Raw genomic sequence first — 12,144 nt, 5'->3', positions numbered from 1 at the left:
CACTTGACAATTTCTGTGTAATAAAATTCCAGGATCATCATTACTCTATATGACTAGCTGCTTGGCAACAATATATACACATATATATACATTAATGTGGAAAGCACTTTGGCTCAGGAAAAGGTTTTAGCTGCTAGGAGAACATATTACTAAAAATTCATTCTAAACTTAAAAGTTCAGTGAACTTTGCTAATTTTGAAAAGACTGAATTGTTATTTTTTAAAATAGATTTAGTTTTATTATCTCCACAATAACACCACTCTAATTATCCACCATTCTCCTTGTTATTCAATCATATCTGATTCTTCATGACCTTGTAGACAGGTTTTCTTGGCCATGATGCTGGAATGGTTTACCATTCCTTCTCTAGTTTTATGCAGGTAAGGATTAATTGACTTACATAAGACCATATAGCTAGTAAGCATCAAGTGACTTGCCCAGGATCACACAGCTAAAGCATATTTGAATTCTGGTCTTTCTGACTCTGAGCCCAGTACCACCTAATTGTCCCAGCTTCACTACTAATCTCCACTCTAGTTAGGTAGGTCTATTTACTTTTTTCCACACATCATACTTAATGCTCAAGCTCTTCACTCTAGTGAATCATGTCTTCCTTTTCTCATTCTCCTTTATTTACTAAAATATATGTATATATCTACAATTAATATCAATTTAATTACCTAGTTGTTCTCAAATATTTTTATTTCTTCCTCCCTCCCTTCCTATTTCCCTCCCTTCTTTATTTTCTTTCTCCCTTTCTTCTTTCCTTTTTTCTTCTCTCCCTTCCATTCTCTTTCTCCTCCCTTCCATTCTTCTTTCCTTCCTTCTCTTTTTGTCCCTCTGGACATGGCTAATGTAGGAATTTATTCTGAATGAATAGACATTTGTAGTGGGGGTAAAAATGAAAAAAGAATAGCTCTAACTTCATTTCCTTTACAGATTAGATGATAATGTAATCAAATAGACACTGATGATTCAGAATTGAGATTCAATGTTAGTAGGGAAAGGGGGGTTCCAAAAGAGTACTCTAGGAATTTGTACATGGTCCTGTTCTGTTTAACATTCTAATCTATGATTTGAAAAAAGTAGATATCTCATCAAATTTTAGTTTGGAAGAAAATAGTTAACATATTGGATCCAAAAGGATCTTGATAGACTGAGGTAGTGTGATGAATCTGATAAGATAAGACTCAGTAGGGATAAATGTAAAGTCTTGAACTTGGTTGCAAAAATCAACTTTACTATCATGAGGTGGGGTAAGCATAGGGACATAATAGTTATTCTACAAAAGATTTGGGAACTTCAGTGTTGTTCAAGCTCAAAATGAATCAGTAGTGTGATGTAGCAGACAAAGATGCTAACATAATCTTGGGATATATTAAGAGGAATATATTTTCCAGGAATAAGGAAATGATAGCCCAATTCTACTCTTCTCCTATAACAGTTCATCTGGTATAATTATGTTCAGTTCTAGGCACTGTGATTTTAAAAGGACACTGGTAAGCTGGAGGATAATTCTTAATTGTTAGAGTTCAAATGTTGGAGTTCTTGTTCTTCTCAAAGCACAGCCGATTTAGAGGCTTAGAGCCCTTCGGATGTCTCCAAATCCAAAGGTTCTGTCCTTCAGCCTCTGCCTCTGCTTTCTTCTGCCTCCAACCAACACAGAGATGGAATGTCTCTCTTGACTCCTTCTGGGGAGCCCAGCCACCAACTACAGTGGTGTGAGATGAAGATGAATCTGGTTGTCCACTGAACTCTCCACTCGTAGCTTTATCCTCTGAAAACCCTTCGTCTGCCACCAGAGTCGCTCCTCTCGAGTCCAGCTGAACTTTCTTCTGCGACCAGCCAGCCAAGAGGAAATAATGTATTCTGCCATAGAGCCCTCATCGCTGGCCTTTTATCTGACTCCTTCTTCACATGTAGAGATGCAAGCAAATCCTCTCCCCCAAGCAGTTAGCCTATCTGGTCCCTTCCATTCACCACTTTCTGGATCTCTCCACATCAGCTGGCGATTATCTAAAGATAGTGGAGCTGCTCGCACTGGACACTGCTCTTCTGGTGGGTTATAAAACCTGTCTGCTGGAGCCAGTGCATCTTTATCAAAGATTAAAAAATTAATGGTATAGAGAACTAAATTTAGAAGTTCTCTAGGGTTACCCGTGCCTCCCCCTTTCTTTTGTTTTTGGAGGAGTGTCTTAATGTTCCTGAAAGAAAGAAAAGAATAAAGAAAAGAAAGAAAAAAAGGAGGAAAGAAAGAAAAGAAGAAAAGAAAGAAGGAAGAAAAGGAGGAGGGAAGAAAGATACCATGTATATCTGTTACAAAGTTCTGGCCCAACGAGCTTCAAGGGAGGTGTGAACTCATTGAACTCCAATGAGTAAAGGTGTGAACACAAGCCTTGTATTAGTTAGTTCTACTTAGTACCTTGTTTCAGGTTCTGCCCAAAACATCTTCTTGTAAGATTAGATCAACTCTAATTAGTTAGCAGTTAGTAAGGATTCCAACACTTAATATAAGAAACGGGGCTTGTTTAACTCAGAGAAGACTCTGCAAGACATGATAATGTCTCCAACTACAGTATTTGATGGAGAAGAAAATGACAAATCATTTCAGTATCTTTACCAGGAAAACCCAAAATTGGGTCATAAAGACATTCAACAACAACACATTATCTGAAGGGCTGTCATGAGAAAGAGGAATTAGATATGTTTAGTTCCAGAAGATCAAACTAAGAGCAAAGATTAGATGTAAAGAGAAAATTTTAGACTTGATGACAGGAAAAAAATGCTAGCAAGTAGAGCTATCTAAAACTGGAATGGAATATATAAAGTGAGAGTAAGTTACTCTCTTCCTTATTCCCAGCTGGGTATGATGATGGTTTTCTGCATTTTTATAATGGGGATTCCTTTCAAGTATAAATTGAATTAGATGATGTTGAACTATTTTCCAACTATAATTATGTGATGTGAAGGTCATAAGGGATGAATCATCTTTAAGAGAAAACCAAAGATCTACAAATGACATAAATTGGGAAATTAGAGGAAGAATCTAGCCTCTGGGCTACTCTCTCAAGCTTGCACTTGCATTGGCAAGTTGGGTCCCCAGAGGGCAAAAATTAAACTTGAATTTTAGGATTCTAATGCACAGATTTTGGGTATGCACTCCTAGTGTCATAGCTCATGAACCTAATCTGACTACAAGTATGATTATTATTACAAATAAGTAAGCAGATTCAATTAGTTTGTATCAAAAGCATTTACTCAAATGACATAGGTGTGAAACAAATCCTTCAAAAAATGTGGGGCATACTAAGTAGCAAATCCAAGGCAGTAGAATTGAGGCAGCTAGGTGGCTTAGTAAATAGATCACAAGCTCTGGAGCCAGGAAGACCTGGGTTCAAATCTAGCATTAGACACTTACTAGCTATTTGACTTGGGCAAGTGACTTGACCTCTGCTTGCCTCATCTGTAAAAAGGAGATAATAATAGCATCTAACTGCTCAAAGTTGTGAGATAACTATAAATGGCTTAGCACAATGCCTGCAACATAGTGTTATATAAGTAATAGCTAAAATAATAATAATTATTATAGCAGGCAATATGGGCACAAACTGAAAAGTACAATAGTAATGAGGCACATACAGATATAATTAAAGCAACTAACTCATAACTCTGGAATTACAAGTCCTTCATGTACTTACTCTGTTCAGATATTATGAAGTTGACTGCGGGGTATGTCATCAGTGATGAACTGATTGTCTCCTTGTGGGGCAGGTTGCTTCTGCTTGACATGGTCCATACTGGGTTTGTATTTGACATTGTTACAATATCTTTCCTGAAATGGTCAATTCTTTGACTTACTTGGACTTACTCCTCCATTAGACTCTACAGCCTCTGACTTCAGGATTAGTTGAAACCTTCCTACAGGACACTGCTTTTCCCTGTTAGAAAGGGTGGAGATCCTAGGATGGTGAGATAGTGATGGTTCTATTTTCCAAAGGCCTTCGTGTAAGGTTTATCACCTCCCAAGTAATAGATAGGACACTAAAATTAGATTCTCTTGTGGGAGCATACTAACTGCAGTCTCTCTCCACTCCTCATATGAAGTCCTTTGGAATTCATCTGAATTAGAAATATCTATCAGTAATTTTAATTAATGTCTGAGGGCATAAAACATTAGCTTGAAGTTTATGATCTCCTTATTATCAAATTCAAAACAGTAATACTTTTTTTTTCTTTTTTGCTCAATACAAACAAAAGTTGCCATTAGTTTACAACTTGAATCTCTCTCAGCACTATGATTCTATGTCTTTTTGGTTTTCTCTAAGTTCTGCCAAGTACCATAAAAGAAAATTAGCATGTTATCAGAGCTGTTTACTTGCATAGTATGGTAAAAAGAATATTGGTTCTGAAGTAAGATGATTTGTATTCAAAATCAATATTAAATGGATGCCCATCAATTGGAGAATGGTTGAGTAAATTGTGGTATATGAACGTTATGGAATATTATTGTTCTGTAAGGAATGACCAGCAGGATGAATACAGAGAGGACTGGCGAGACTTAGATGAACTGATGCTAAGTGAAATGAGCAGAACCAGGAGATCATTATATACCTCAACAATGATACTGTTTGAGGATGTGTTCTGATGGAAGTGGATCTCTTCGATAAAGAGACCTAATTCAGTTTCAATTGATCAAAGATGGGCAGAAGCAGCTATACCCAAAGAAAGAACACTGGGAAATGAATATAAACTGCTTGCATTTTTGTTTTTCCTCCCGGATTATTTATACCTTCTGAATTCAATTCTCCCTGTGCAACAAGAAAACTGTTCAGTTCTGCACACATATATTGTAACTAGGATATACTGTAACCTATTCAACATGTAAAGGATTGCTTGCCATCTGGGGGAGGGGAAAAATCGGAACAGAAGTGAATGCAAGGGATAATGCTGTAAAAAATTACCCTGGCATGAGTTCTATCAATAAAAAGTTATTAAAAAAAAAGAAAAAAAATCAATATTAGACATTCTATACTGAAGTGTGTGTACATTCCTGTGCATGTATATTCCTGAGTGTGTGTATATATATGCATATTTGTATTTTTCCTTCTTCTTATTAGCTCAGAAGAGAATGCGTTTCAGTTGTGTCATGGTCCCCCATTCCCACTTCCTTCTCCTTGTTTATTTGTAATAGACATTTGCTTGTGTATACTGATTTTATGAAATACTTTTTTTCTAATCTTTCTTTACTTTCTATTTCCACTTGTCCCTCTGGTTCTAAGCTATTTTTTTCTTTTAAGTTTCCTTCTTACAATTTACTTTTAAGATTTCTTGAAATATGATGTCTCAGCTCTTCTTTTGATCATGAAATTAAGCTAGTTTAATGATTTTTAATTTCTTCTTCTCAGTCTCTTTTCCAGGTCAGTTATTTTTGGTATGAAATACCTTACATTTTCTTCTACTATTTCAGCTTTTTGATTTCATTTTAAGTGTTTCTTGTTATGTAATGGAGTTATTGTTTCTATTTGGTCTATTCTAATTTTTAAGGAGTTTGTTACTTGGGCAAGGTTTTGCATCTTTTGTTTCAAACTAATTCCTTTTTACAATTCTTTTGTGGATCTTATTTCTCTTTCAAGTTGTTCCTCAAGTATTTTCATTCTATTTACAAAATATTTTTAAACTCTTGTTTCATCTCTTCCAGGAATTATAATTGAGTTTGTGCTCTCTTTTACTATGTGTCTTGGCATGGAAGGTTTTTGTTGTCATTCTTTTACATCCCTTGAACATCCCTTCTGTTATTATAATGCTTATTATAATGGAGTTCCTTTTCTGCTTAGCTATTTTTCCAGCTTACTTCCTGACTTTGGACTTGATGTTTGGGCTGAACTCTGTGGCAATTTGAAAGGGAATTTTTTGTACTTTTTTGGGATATTGGGTATTGGTTTTTCCCTATATCTCAGGAACAGACTGGGAATTTACAAGTTTTTAGTAGTCCCCAAAGTGGTGTGATCTAGGGCAAAGTTTAATTGCTACTTCCCTCATTTGAGCCCCACAAATTTCTGTCTTGGATTTGGATCTGACCAACAGTAGGTTTATCAAATAGCTGTAAAGCTCTGCCAATTCAGAGCAGCAGAACACTAGGCTATCCTTTGGTTTGGTATTTCTGCCCTATAGACTGGATCAGATGCTGGAAGTGAGACTGCTTTATATCTGAGATCTGAAACACACGAATTACTGTTATTGCTGTTGGTGATCTCTGAACTTCCTCCTTTCTTCATGCACAGACTTTGGGTTCCCAACTAGGGAATGCCATTCTTTCTTACTCCAGCTTGCATCTGTGACCTGGAGAAAGCTGCCAATTCACATCGGTCACTACAGCAGTGAACTAGTGGGTGTTTGGTGGCACCTCTTCTGGTCTAGGCCCTCCTTTTGTTCGGGTGCATAGCTTCTCCTTGGATGCTGGAGAAATCCCTGATCTTGTGCTCAATTTCTGCAAACTCCTAGTTCATTTCCCTGTGTTGAGCTGGATTTGGTCCTTTTTCTTGACCTGGAAAAGTTTGTGAATCTTTTATAGCAGTAAGTCCTTTTACTCTGTCATTTGGCAGGCTCTCTGCTCCCCAACATTAGACATTAATTATTTTAAAGACAATTATTAGCTATGTGATCCCGGGCAATTCATTCAACCTCCCTTAGATTTCAGTTTCTGCATCTGCAAAATAAGAGGAGCTGTGGGACATGCATCCAGGGAATTACTAACAGAAGGGTTATTACAAGTCTACCCACACTTATTTTTTTATTTTTATTTTTTAAATGTTTGTGTCCTTCAGTTTCCTTTTTTTAAAAAATTTATATATATTTTATTTTATGATAACTTTATATTGACAGAATCCATGCCAGGGTAATTTTTTTTACAACATTATCCCTTGCACTCACTTCTGTTCCGATTTTTCCCCTCCCTTCCTCCACCCCCTCCCCTAGATGGCAAGCAGTCCTATATATGTTAGATATGTTGCAGTATATCCTAAATACAATATATGTTTGTAGAACCAAACAGTTCTCTTGTTGCACAGGGAGAATTGGATTCAGAAGTACCCACACTTATTGGCAAAATAGTAGAACTCAAGGCTAATCTCAAAAGAGTTCTAAGTTTGGTGCCCAATTCAGTCTCTCTTTCTTTCTCTGTCTGACTTTCTGTCTCTGTCTATCTCTGTCTCTGTCTCTTACTCTCTTCTCTCTCTCTTTCTCTCTCTCTCTCTCTTTCTCTCTCTCTCTCTCTCTCTCTCTCTCTCTCTCTCTCTCTCTCTCTCTCTCTCTTTCTCTCTCTCTTTTTCTTCTCTTTTCTCCTCTCTCCCCTCTTGTCCCTATCTCTTTCTCTCTTTTTTCTATTCTTACATGTCTGGCAATATATGACAAACCTGGTAGCTTTACATTAGCCTACACCCACTCACATAGGATGACACCAGGTTAATGAGGGAAGCTTGATAACTAGATTAACTAGAGTTGGATGTTTGCAGGATTAACTCATACTCCAACAAGAGGAAAGAATTTTTTTCTCCTTTTTCTCTATGAATTTCTCAGGAAAATTTTTGTCTTGTATTATGTTTAGCATTATTTGGAGTTTCTGATACCTTGGAACTTTCTAAGAGAAAAAATGCAGAGCCCACAAAGACTGATATAAAAAACAAACAAACAATACCACGAAAACGGTGGGGAAGATTAATTGTATTTTATATTTGAAACAATTCTCTTAGCTTTTAGTAACCTGATACTAAACTCCCTTTCCCAATAAGTAGGAATTTACTCCCACTTCAGACTTTTATGAAGAAATAAGAATAACTCTTTCCCCTTGTACTTCCCCCCCCAAAAAAAAAACCAAAAACAAAAAACAACCAAAAACAAAAAACCAAACATCTAAATCTTGCAAGACAATGTTCTTCAAGTCATTTTAGCTCTGACCAGATTTGGATTACAGGGATAAAGAAAGACAAATAAAAAAAAAGGAAATTTTATTTCTGATATGTAGAAATTTATATTATTATAAACTAATTAGGGATTATATTTGTAACTTCAATGTAATAACTTTGCTATACATTTTCAAAATATCTGAAAATTCTTCTAAAATTCTGGATTATTTTTTAAATTTTTTTTTAAATTAAAGCTTATCAAACATATACATGGATAATTTTTTAACATTAACCCTTGCAAAACCTTGTGTTCCAATTTTCCCTCCCCTTTCTCTACTCCTTCTCCTAGATGGCAAGTAATCCAATATATATTAAACATGGTAAAAATATGTGTTAAATCCAATATATGCATACATATTTATACAATTATCTTGCTGCACAAGAAAAATCAAATCAAAAAGGAAAAAATGAGAAAGAAAATAAAATGCAAGCAAACAACAACAAAAAGAGTGAAAATGCTATGTTGTGAACCACACTCAGTTCCTACACTCCTCTCTCTGGGTGTACATGGCTCGCTTCATCACAAGATCATTGGAATTGGTGTGAATCATCTCATTGATGAAGAGAGCCAAGTCCATCAGAATTGATCATCTATAGTCTTCTTGTTGCTGTGCACAATGATGTTCTCCTTCTGCTCATTTCACTTAGTATCAGTTCATGTAAGTCTCTCCAGGCCTCTTTGAAATCATCCTGCTGATCATTTCTTACAGAAAAAAAATATTTCATTACATTCATATATCATAACTTATTCAGCCATTCTTCAATTGATGAACATCCATTCAGTTTCCATTTTCTAGCCACTACAAAAAGGGCTGCCACAAACATTTTTGCACATATGAGTCCCTTTCCCTCCTTTAAGATTTCTTTGGGATTTAAGCCCAGTAAAAACATTGCTGGGTCAAAGGGTTTGCACAATTTGATAACTTTTTGAGCTTAGTTCCAAATTGCTCTCCAGAATGGCTGAATGTGTTCACAATTCCACCATCAATGTATCAGTATCCCTGTTTTCCCATATCCCCTTCAACATTCCGCATTATCTTTCCCTGTCATTCTAGCCAATCTGACAGGTGTGTAGTGGTATCTCAGAGTTGTCTTAATTTGCATTTTTCTGATCAATAATGACTTGGAGCATCTTTACATATGGCTAGAAATAGTTTCTTAGTTCCAAATTGCTCTCCAGAATAGTTGGATCTGTATCAAATGGTTCTGATGACTGCTAATACTGGAGTATTTTAAGAAGGATATGAGAATGTGAGACTGACACATAAATTTTTGGGACTAATAGCAATGTACTCTTATAATTTGAGATGATAGTAGCTAATAATCCTTGGAAAAACTGAGATTTTGAATGATATCATTTATGATTGTAAATCTAGATTTGATTTGACTGAATTTGTTCTAAAACAAAATTAAAATGTGTTCTCATTTAAAGTGAGATAATTATGATATTTGTCTCTCCATAGGTAGATCAAGCCATAACACAAAATACAATTGATATTTAGCAATAAGGCAATATGCTTAGAAGCTATGTGAATAAGAAGTGCAATTGGTATAAAATGCCAAATCAATAGATGGATGAAGTAATTTTTTTATGGAAGATGATTTGAAAGAGCATTCAATCAAATTGTTGTTAACTGGCAATACGTTTTGTATTATGTTTTTAAAACCCACGATATTGTTTATTATTGTTAAGCTTCTAATTTTTCTTCTATTATGATTTTTAGGAAATCATTGTAGAAGAAATGCTGTTAATTTGAAAAAATGATACTCAGAGGGTGATACAATTATATCATTTGAAAATTAACTCATTTTCTGGTAGAGACTGTTTTTATAGTTGAAATAAATTATTAAATATTTAATGGGTATATTTTCTGAATAACAATAACAATAATTCTGTTTGGGAATGTACCACAGACTTTGTTGGGGACTTGCCAGATTTTCAAGGCTGAAACTTCAGGTTTGATTTATTAACTTTTTATTGTTATTATATCTTATTAATATATCATATAAACATATACAAGTATAATTATATAAATATTAAATAACTCATATATTTTGTTAATGTTATTTAATATTATTGTTATGTATTATTATTAACTTTATTAAATCTTATTAACTCTCTAAGAGAAAAGGTTTCTAGGAAACCTCTGTCACTCTTTCACCTTCTCCAGGACTCCAGAGAAGACAGAAATGCTATTAGATAGCTTTTGGCAAAATTTTATGGCTTTTTGGCAAAGATGGGACAGTCTTCTTTCATGTCATTTTGTATGTGTCTGCGTCTCTTTGTATAATGTCTATGTGATATTTGTTTTGTGAACTGGATTAAAATTGTGAAAAAAAAAATTCCGGAAACATCTCTGTTGTGGGGATTGCTAGCAAGATCAATATAGCCCAAGTCTTTCTGTTTGCTAACTCTTCTCATTTCAGAATTGTAGGGGAATTCAAATTCTGCCTCACCTGTAGAAATAGGGGAAGCAAAATCCTACACAATCTTGCCCAAATATCTCCTTAGCCCAGTTTTGGGGGAGTGGGGGTCAGACTCCATGGTCAGCTTTCCCTGAGCCCTGGTAACAGTTACCCCAGCTTTCACCAAGTTCTGTCCAGGGCTTGGGAAGAATTCGGGTACCCTTGACAGCATCCAGAAAGTCAGTCAGCTTCTGCATTTGGAAAGACCATTATTTTCTGTCTCAATTATGGATATATATTAGCTATGAAATTTATGACAAATTATTTTATCTCTGGCCAGTTTTCTAATTTGTCAAGAGAAATAAAAAATGTTATTAAGTGCTTATATAATGTGCTATATGAATATTAACTGCGTTATTGGATATAATTGCTTTAAAACATATTATATGAATGTTAACTGCTTTATTGTATATAATTGTTTTAAAACATGCCATATGAATGTTAACTGATTTATGGATATAATTGCTTCATATATGATAACTTTATGTTTTTTTGTAATGTGACTAACAGATAAATGACTTCTAAGTAATTTTAAAGGAAAGCCCACTAAAGAGACCTATTTTCACTCCTAGTGTTAACAGAAGAGTTTTGCAACTTTTAGGAAAACAGAAAAGCAGTTTGCCACTACTTTAAAACTCTAGTTACCTAGAGTCAGACTTCTGAGGGCCCTGTCAATAAAAACTGACACCTTTTCCTGGTTCACAAAAGAGAAATGTTTTTTTGTAGATAACCAAATTGTAATTCAGTTTGTCTAGGCTCATTAACTAAAATCAATGAGTCAATTTTTAAAAAATTCTATCAATTTTAAGAATTGTCTTGTTTTCTCCCTGAAATAAAAGGGAAACTTATTTAAGGAAATAAAGACTACACTAATAATAATACTAATAGTAATAATAGCTTTTGGCTCTTAAGAAAATTCTAAAATTGTTAATTAAGTTACTTGGAGTTATTTCATCATGTTAAATCTTTTCAGTTTACCTCCAGGTATGAGGTGTGAGCTCCTTTCCCCCTTCACAGACTGGGGGGAGGTATCAAACAGCACAGCCCACCAAACCACTAAAAATAGTTGGGGTGGGCAGCTTAGCAAACTTAGCCCCTTAACCTAGGGTCTCTGTCAATTCCCCTTAATTTGTAAGCTTGCCAGTTTTCATGAAACCATCAGAGTAAGAATTATCAATTCTGAGAAATAAGCCTGTTTAGAATTTACAGTTTCTAAACAAGAAATGTGTTTACTAAGACTTTATAAGTATAATGATTGATCTTTTGCACCAGGATAAGTTTAAACATATAAAACATGTTAAATCCTGATAAACTTTAAAAATAATGTATCCAGCCCTAAGCTGCAATTGATAGAATTTGCCATTAGAGACAGCTATAACTTAGGGCTATAACTGATATTCTTTTGAGTTCTGAATTTAATTGCTTGATCATTTAAGTCAGTAGCCCACCCTTGGAGGGAAAAGAGATCATCTTTTAACCTGCCCTAATTATGAAAGACTTAGGGAAGTTACCCAAGGACATGAGGAGAAAACTGCCCTCTTTCAGGGGCACCTTATAGAGGCTCTAAAAAAAAAAATACTAATTTGGACCCCATTTTCCCAGAAGGGACCACTGTCCTCAGAATGCATTTTATTTATCAGTCCGCCCCAGATATTTGGGGGAAGTTGCAGAAAGTTAGCCTTGGGAATTTAAACTTCCCAACTCAGCTGTTATTAAC

The 12,144-nt window shown here is 35.0% G+C and overlaps 1 protein-coding gene across 2 annotated transcripts in view; it reads right to left on the bottom strand.

The window, feature by feature from the left end:
- ATL1 (atlastin GTPase 1) overlaps window positions 1–12,144 on the bottom strand; it is a 115,130-nt gene that overhangs the window by 57,304 nt on the left and 45,682 nt on the right. The window lies entirely within an intron of this gene.

Source organism: Antechinus flavipes, chromosome 2 (assembly GCF_016432865.1).
Source record: "Antechinus flavipes isolate AdamAnt ecotype Samford, QLD, Australia chromosome 2, AdamAnt_v2, whole genome shotgun sequence".
In the NCBI taxonomy this organism is placed as follows: domain Eukaryota; kingdom Metazoa; phylum Chordata; class Mammalia; order Dasyuromorphia; family Dasyuridae; genus Antechinus; species Antechinus flavipes.
This window is presented reverse-complemented; position numbering and strand designations above follow the sequence as displayed.